The following is a 9146-nucleotide window of genomic DNA, read 5'->3' as shown; positions in this document are numbered from 1 at the left end:
CCTGCTGGAGAACCCGTGTCTCGCGGCGAGTTGGAATTCAGTCTCCAGGAGAGGATAAAACCGACTCAGCTCAATTCAGTTAGTGCAATTTGAGGTCCTGCTCCTCGGCTCACACGGGCACCCTGTGCTCAGTCTCCAGAACTGTAGCAATTCTTGGTTTGGAACATCGTGGCTTGGTTCTGGTGTGCCTCCCTAGCTCAGACAGAACCTCCAGAGCCAAGCACAAGGTCTGGCACGTGGTAGGTGCTCAGAAATCATCTTCTGGTGTGCACCCAGTAGTGGGGAACACAGATGCAAGTAATCTTCCGACTCTACAGGACACAGAAATGCAAAAGATGGCGTCTGTATTGAATATTTATGGATGAAATGGCAGGCTATCAACGATTTGCTTTAAAATAATCTAGAGTGAGAAAGCAGGAGGAATGGAGGTTTAGATGAGATAATAACATTGTTCATGTTACTAATTATTGAAGCTGGGTGATGGGTACATGGGTGTTCATTATATATTTCCTCTAATCTCTCTATAAACACACAAACGTGAAATTTCCGTAATAAAAGCTTTAAAAAATGGGACCGACATGAAACAACAAAGAAATCCTTCTTTCCTTCTTCATTCTTCCCTTCAAAGAGTTTGTGGATTTAGTGAGGAGGTGGGGAAGGTGGTGCAGAGGTTAAGCTAAGTATATAAATGACTAGAATGCAGGCAGTTTAAGGTGCACAGTACTGTGTGGATTCAGAAAGCAGAGAGAAGGTTGATCTCAGGGTTTAGAGCCGGGTTCTGGACCAAAGTGGCCTTTGTGATGGATGGGCCTTGAAGGGAAGATGGGGAAGATCTTGCAAATTCAGATGGGCCACTTCCAGGAAGGGGAAAATAGTAACGAAGCAAGTGGACAAATTTTAATTGGTAAAGACTAATTCCTGGGGGTTTTGGTGAATGTCAAATGAAATAATGTTGATGAAACTGCTTTGAGAAGTATGTGATGTAAAGGAGTTAGATGTCTCTATGATTATATAAATCACACATTGATAATGGTCAAAGCCCATTTCTTCAACAGTCACTTCAGGGAATTTCTACATTCTTTGTCCCCCAATATTCCCAAAGTCACCAATTGCAGTTGCATATCTGGAGTCCTACTTGTCCAAATGTCAGAGATATAAGCATTCCATTGCCCTTCTTGGGTTCTTTTTTTTTTTCATTTTTTTAAACATGTTTATTGGAGTACAATTGCTTTACGATGGTGTGTCAGTTTCTGCTTTATAACAAAGTGAATCAGCTATACATATACATATGTTCCCATATCTCCTCCCTCTTGCGTCTCCCTCTTTTGAGATTAAGCTGACTGATAATTCTGTTTAAGTAATGTTTCCATGAAGTATCCCAATTGACAGAGCACTTTCATGAAAGTTATTTAATTTTCACAACCTTGTGGAGTAGGCGGTACCATTATCCCTATTTTAGAGGTGAAGTTAAGTGACTAGCACAGAATCATATAGCTAATAAGGAGCAGAGTCATCATTTAATCTCAGATCCACTGGGAACAATTTACTCTCAATTTATGGGCCTTGGGATTATGCAAAGATTGGCATGTGAAGGACAGTGAGATTTCAGAATATTTTTGTTTATCGAATATCCTCAGCAGGACACAACCTCAGGGCAGCATTGTGCTGGATGTATGGGATGAGAGGAAAATGTACATAAAAAAAGAAGCGACCCTCTCTGGATTCAGGATGTCACTTGTAAAGTGAAGATAACTGTACCCTTTCACAGTGGTATTATGAAGATGAAATAAAATAACTGATGGAAAGTGCCCAGCATTCTGTCCAGCACACGGAAGATAGCTCAACACATCTGAGGTTCTGTCCTCCTTTCCCAATATCTCACAGGGCTAATGTGAAAAATTAAGCAACCTATGTGGAAAGGACATGGAAAAATAAAACTCCATAAAAAAAAATGGGAGTTCTGACTCAGGCTGTAAGTGACCAGAGGCTGAGGGCAGCCTGTTGGGATCTGTTCCTTGAGGAAGGAGATGGTGAAGCTAATACTTCTGATGCTCACCTCCCCCTCCCCCTGCCCCAACACACACCTCGGAGAGGGGAAAAGATGTCTGGAATTGTTGCTCTGCCCAGTTCTTCATTTTCCCGACAGCTTATAAATGTTTTTTCCTTCCTAGTACATTTTCCCTGATAACGGGCAGCAGGAGCTGTACTGCTTGGCAAATCCAGCAGGGAGTGCAGTTAACTCCGTCACTTGCTCCAGTTTATTTAGTGCTTACTTTGGGTTAAGCATTGCCCTGGGTGCTTTACATGCATTATCTCCCTAAGCCTTATCAAAACTCTAAGGAAGAGTTTTGTTTTGTTTTTTGTTTTTTGGCCACACCATGCGGCTTGTGGGACCTTAGTTCCCCAAGGGATTGAACCCGGGCCCTCGGCAGTGAAAGCGTGGAGTCCTAACCACTGGACCACCAGGGAATTCTCTAAGGCAGCGGTCCCCAACCTTTTTGGCACCAGGGACTGGTTTCGTGGAAGAAAATTTTTCCACGGACCGGGCGGGGGTGGGGAGAGATGGTTTTGGGATGGTTCAAGCTCATTACATTTATTGTGCACTTTATTTCTATTATTATTACACTGTAATATATACTGAAATAATTATACAACTCACCATAATGCAGAATCAGTGGGAGCCCTGAGCTTGTTTTCCTGCAACTAGATGGTCCCATCTGGGGGTGATGGGAGACAGTGACACCCGAAGTGTGTTGCTTATGTCCAGTCTACTCCGTGATCTCGTTTTGGCTTCTGTCACTGCAGAAAACCCTGCTTCACAAAGAAAAGATGCTGGAAATAGAAGCAGGCTTTTCACTGCTTTTGCGGCAATCTCATGATATTCCGCCTTGACTTTAATCCAGAATGTATGGAGAATTGAAGTTGTCTCAAACATACTTTTAAGGCCACCGTCATTTGCGATCTCAAGCAGTTGATCCTCTTCTAGCACGGATAAAGTCGATTCACCTGGCTTATTCACAAATGGGTCGCGGACCCATTCCTTCCCAGTTCGGGGGTCTTTTGTGGTTGGGAAGTAATGCTCAAACTCTTTTGAAAGCTGAGATAGGTGATCATGCACCAGCTGGGAGAAAGAAGGCCCTGGCTCAGTCTCTTTCAAAATATCTGCTCATGTTTGAAACATGTCAGAAATCCCAGTGTTCCCTCATCGTCCCCATAACTCCAGTTTGGCTTTGAATGCAGCCACTTTATCTGCCGACTTGAACACAGTTGTCTTTCTCCCCTGAAGTGACAGATTGAGTTCATTGAGCAGATTGAATATGTCACACAAGTAAGCAAGATTTGTGACCCATTCTGTGTCACTGAAATGTGCTGCAAGTGGTGACTGTTTTTCTAAAAGTAATCTCTGGAGCATAACTCAAAAGCTCTGGCCAGTGATCTACCTTTAGAAAGCCATCCCACTTCCGTGTATAAGAGAAGACGTGTGTGCTCTGCGTCCATCTCCTCACTGCACGAACAGATGTGAGTTAAGGGCCTGTACTTTAATGTGGTTGATAATTTTAATCACATCCTGCAAAACGTTGTTAAGTTCAGGTGACATTTTTCGGCTAGCCAGCATTTCTCTATGGATGACACAGTGCGTAGACTCACATTCAGAAGAGACCTCTTTGACCCGAGTAGTGAAACCAGAAAGCTGTCCAGTCATGGCAGCCACTCTGTCCGTGCGTATACCGACACAAAATGACAAATTCAGTTTTCCTGATATGTAATCATTCAAAGACTTGAATAGTTCTCCAGCTGTGGTGTTGGCTGGCAACAAAAGTGCCCATAACATATCCTCATGCACATCCTCCTGAAAAATATGTCACACTAAAACAAGCATTCTTACCTTGTTGTCAACATCAGTAGACTAGTCAACCTGGATTGCGTACCACAGTGAGTCATTAATCCTCTCTAACAATTGTGCCTCAGTATCCTCTGCTATTTCATCAATTCGTCTAGTTATGGTGCTAGCCAGAAGAGGAACACGTGCCACCTTTTGAACTGTAGCCTCTCCTAAAAGTTCACGACAAATGTCCTTAGCAGCAGGCAGGATCAACTCTTCACCAGTAGTAAAGGGCTTCTTAGCTTTAGCAATGTGGTTAGCCACTAAGAATGATGCTCTCAGTGCAGACACATTTGATGAAGTGGCGGCCTTCAATAATTGCTTCTGTTCTTCGTGTTTTTTCTTTGGAAAAACTCCAAGGGCTTGTCTTTTAATGCAGGGTTCTTGGTCTCCATGTGGCGAAGCAGTTATGAAGGTTTCACGGCTTTGTTGGATAGCCGGTCGCCACATATTATACAAAGTGGGCTTGGAGAATGTGAATCACCTGTTGCAATGGACCCGTAATTTAAGTAGGACTCTTGGTATTTTCTTTTAAATGCAGCTTTCTTTTTGTTGGCAGTCTTAGAGTCTTCTGCTGTCTCATCATTTGGTCTTTCCCCCTTTTCAAAGAAGCTCTCCAGCGACGTCTATTTTTTACTCATTTTGGCTAGGGTTAGCTTGTGGGCTTACCAAGACTGACTGAGACAAGCGCGCGGTGCGGGAAAGAGGCGCGAACGGAAGTGGTAAATCAAATAATGGGCAGGCCACGTGCGGACTAAATTTCTTTTTTTAAACAGCTTTATTGGAGTATAATTGCTTTACAATGCTGTGTTAGTTTCTGCTCTATAACAAAGTGAATCAGCTATACATATACATATATTCCCATATCTCCTCCCTTTTGCGTCTCCTTCCCACCCTCCCTATCCCACCCCTCGAGGTGGTCACAAATCACCGAGCTGATCTCCCTGTGCTATGCAGCTGCTTCCCACTAGCTATCTATTTTACATTTGGTAGTGTATATATGTCCATGCCACTCTCTCACTTCGTCCCAGCTTACCCTTCCCCATCCCCGGGTCCTCAAGTCCATTCTCTATGTCTGTGTCTTTATTCCTGTCCTGCCCCTAGGTTCATTAGAACAATTTTTTTTTAGATTCCATATATATGTGTTAGCGTACGGTATTTATTTTTCTCTTTCTGACTTACTTCACTCTGTATGACAGACTCTAGGTCCATCCACCTCACTACAAATAACTCAATTTTGTTTCTTTTTCTGGCTGAGTAACATTCCATTGTATATATGTACCACATCTTCTTTATCCATTCATCTGTCGATGGACACTTGGGTTGCTCCCATGACCTGGCTATTGTAAGTAGTGCTGCAATGAACATTGTGGTACATGACTCTTTTTGAATTATGGTTTTCTCAGGGTATATGCCCAGTAGTGGGATTGCTGGGTCATATGGTAGTTCTATTTTTAGTTTTTTAAGGAACCTCCATACTGTTCTCCATACTGGCTGTACCAATTTACATTCCCACCAACAGTGCAAGAGGGTTTCTTTTCTCCACACCCTCTCCAGCATTTATTGTTTCTAGATTTTTTGATGATGGCCACTCTGAACAGTGTGAGGTGATACCTTATTGTATTTTGATTTGCATTTCTCTAATGATTAGTGATGTTGAGCATCCTTTCATGTGTTTGTTGGCAATCTGTATATCTTCTTTGGAGAAATGTCTGTTTAGGTCTTCTGCCCATTTTTAGATTGGGTTGTTTGTTTTTTGGATATTGAGCTGCATGTGCTGCTTGCAAATTTTGGAGATTAGTCCTTTGTCAGTTGTTTCGTTTGCAAATATTTTCTCCCATTCAGAGGGTTGTCTTTTCGTCTTGTTTATGGTTTCCTTTGTTGTGCAAAAGCTTTTAAGTTCCATTAGGTCCCATTTGTTTATTTTTGTTTTTATTTCCATTTCTCTAGGAGCTGGGTCAAAAAGGGTCTTGCTGTGATTTATGTCATAGAGTGTTCTTCCTATGTTTTCCTCTAAGAGTTTTATAGTATCCAACCTTACATTTAGGTCTTTAATCCATTTTGAGTTTATTTTTGTGTATGGTGTTAGAAAGTGTTCTAATTTCATTCTTTTACATGTAACTGGCACAGACTAAATTAAGTGTTGGATTCTGACTTAAAGCCTGCCACCAGATGCAGCTGTATAATTGAAGTACATCAACTCACTTGCCAGTATAAATGCTGCCACCAGATGCAGCTTAATTGTCACCTGCTACTCACTGATAGGGTTTTGATATGAGTCTGCAAGCAATTGATTTATTATGGTCTCTGTGCAGTCAAACCTCTCTGCTAATGATAATCTGTATTTGCAGCTGCTCCCCAGCACTAGCATCACTGCCTCAGCTCCACCTCAGATCATCAGGCATTAGATTCCCATAAGGAGCACGCAACCTAGATCCTTCACATGTGCAGTTCACAGTAGGGTCCACGATCCTATGAGAGTCTAATGCCACCACTAATCTGACAGGAGGCGGAGCTCAGGCGGTAATGCGAGCGATGGGGAGCGGCTGTAAATACAGATGAAGCTTCACTCTCTTGCCTGCCGCTCACCTCCTGCTGTGCGGCCCAGTTCTTAACGGGCCACGGACCAGTACCAGTTGGGGACCCCTGCTCTAAGGAGTAGTTTTCTTCCCATTTTACAAACGAGGAAACTGAGGCCCAGAGATATTCAATAACTAGTAGCAGAGGTAGGACCTCTGATCTTAAGGGATAAGTCTTTGATCTTAAGTTCGAACCTAACCACGACACTACACTGCCTCAGTCTATTTACTTCAAAAAGAATTTGTATTTCTCCTTTGTCTTTTGTTCCTGTCTCCCCTCTCCTGCTTTCCTTGTAGGCAGCAGTATAATGCAGCAGTTGCACATTCCATCTCCGGTGTCAGACCACCTGGGTTCAAATCCCAGCTTAAAACCATTCTAGGTGTTGGAGCCTCAGTCTCCTCTTCTGTACAATGCCGATGGTGATGGTCCTCATAACCTCATAGAGGTGCTATGAGGTTTAAGTGAAATAATACACAGAATATACTTAAAACTGTGCCTGGCACATATTAAGTGGTCATTGTTCTTAATATTATATACATCCTATCTGGCCCCAGTCATATTTCCTCCCCAGGTTCCCTCAAACTATGCTCATTTTTTCCTAAGGGAGAAATGAACTGGATGAGAACACTGGCCTAGTCACCCCAAAGCAATCAATTCCAATCCTATTACTCTTTCTGTGTGATATTGGGCCAGTCTTGTTCTCTCTGGGTTTTAGAAGGCCTGTCTCAGAAATGGGGTCACCAAACTGTCACCTCTGTGTGGGCAAGCAGGTAGTCAGGGAGTGGAAGTCTGAGAAAAACAGGAAATTGCTCACCTGTAGAGTTTCATTTATTGAGCATCCTAAGTACCAGGCATTATCTGATTGCCTTACATTTAAATCACATCACACCCCACAAGGTAGATATTATCATTCCGATTTTTAACAGATGACAAAACTGAGGGCTTGAGAGGTTAAGTAACTTGCTTAAGGTCACACAGCTTGTATATGGTGGGGCTGAAATTCAAACCTGGAGAGTAACTCCAGAAACCATGCTGTTGGTCACTACACTACTCTGAAGAGCGTTGGGGCCTTGTTCAAAAGAGAAAGTATTATATCATGACACCATCCTCTTCTGGACAGGGAAAACCCAGGTTAAAAGAGCAATACCACCCCCACTCCCCGCCCAGGTGATTTGTAGCTAGAGTTTGAGAAATCTGCAAACAGTCAGACCACCTTCCAATCTCCCCACCCCCGACTCTAGGGCCCAGAGAGGAAAGGCAATCTCTTTGGTTTGAATGAGCCCCCTTCTTACCTTTCCGGTCAGTCTCCTGCAGTGACACTGAGCCACAAGTCTCCTTTGTCTCTGCTGTCATTCTTCTCTGGGCCTACCTGTAATGGGGGTGGGTAATGGACCATTTATTCTGGCTGTAACTTGCCATTAGTCGGCAGGTGATGACATCTTTGTGAAATGATCTGTTAATTCTCTGAGAAGAATGGGACACTGTGGAATGTGGCTCTAACCCTGGCAATCTGGGTCACTTCTCAACCTGGTGTATGTGACTGTGAATGTGGGTACAATGGTGGCTGTGTGTGTCTGGGGCTGGGTGTTGGGGGAGAAGTATGGGCAGAGAGTATGACTGTACTGGTTTTCTCAATACAATTGTGTGCTTATGTTTGTGTTTGTGACTGGATGCAGAAGAGTTTGCATATGTCTGTGTAACAGCAAGAGTTGTGGGTTTAAGGTGTGAATAAGTGGATTTAAGTATGTGAATCTACAGGCAGCCCCTGCTAATTTGCACGAAGAAGATATATGGTGGCTGTGAAGCTGAGTTCATTTGAATCTAAAGTCATTTCCTTTTTTTTTTTTTTAAACCCAAGGTGATTGTTTTGGTCCCACAGCCTGAGGGCACATTCACATCAGGAGATAGGAAAGCCAGCTGGGGGACTCCTCTGAGGGCCCAGTTTCCTTGGAGCCTTGTTGAGGTGGCCTTATAGAATCTCTTTCTTACATAAACCAAGGAACAAAGCAGAGTCTTAAGATCAGCTCTTTGCTTCCTGGCCTCTGATTAGCAGGACCTCCTCCCTGCTTTTCCTCTTTCTCCCTAAAGCTATGGACTTCATCTTGTTTCTGCGAGGGATTTGAATCTCATCAGTTACACTCTGATTTCTGGGAAATGGAGCATTATTCACTGCATTTGAAGATTTAGAAAGGGACTAACAGTTCTGTCCTGCTCTCAGAGCTGCTGGTGCCACAAGCACAGGTTACAGAACCCTTGGCAAATTAAAAAAAAAAATGTTGAAGGGTACAAGGCGTGAAACAGAGTTAGCAAGGAAGTGTAGTTCAGTCAGTAGTCACCTGAGCAAGTCACTAGGGAGAAATGTACATTCCGAGGGGGTGGATTGTGGTCCTCGCTCTCGCTCAACTCACTGTCTGGGTCTTTGGCCGGATTATTTCTCATCTGTGGGCCTCCGTTTTCCTAGCTATGAAAAGAGGGAGCTGGACTAGATCCGTCTTCTCAAACTTTTGTTTATTTCTTAACTGAAGTAACCCTAATGGCAGAGGAGCATGGGTGGAGGAGAGGGGTGGATGGGGGTAATCCAAAGCAGCCTACTGCAAGGTCAAAGTGTCCTTGAAGTGTCATGTTTTATCCTAAAAATGTGTTCAAGATTTGCATTCCGTTCCATGATATAGCCGTATTTGTT

Source organism: Eubalaena glacialis, chromosome X (assembly GCF_028564815.1).
Source record: "Eubalaena glacialis isolate mEubGla1 chromosome X, mEubGla1.1.hap2.+ XY, whole genome shotgun sequence".
NCBI lineage: Eukaryota > Metazoa > Chordata > Mammalia > Artiodactyla > Balaenidae > Eubalaena > Eubalaena glacialis.
Note: the sequence above shows the minus strand (reverse complement) of the source record.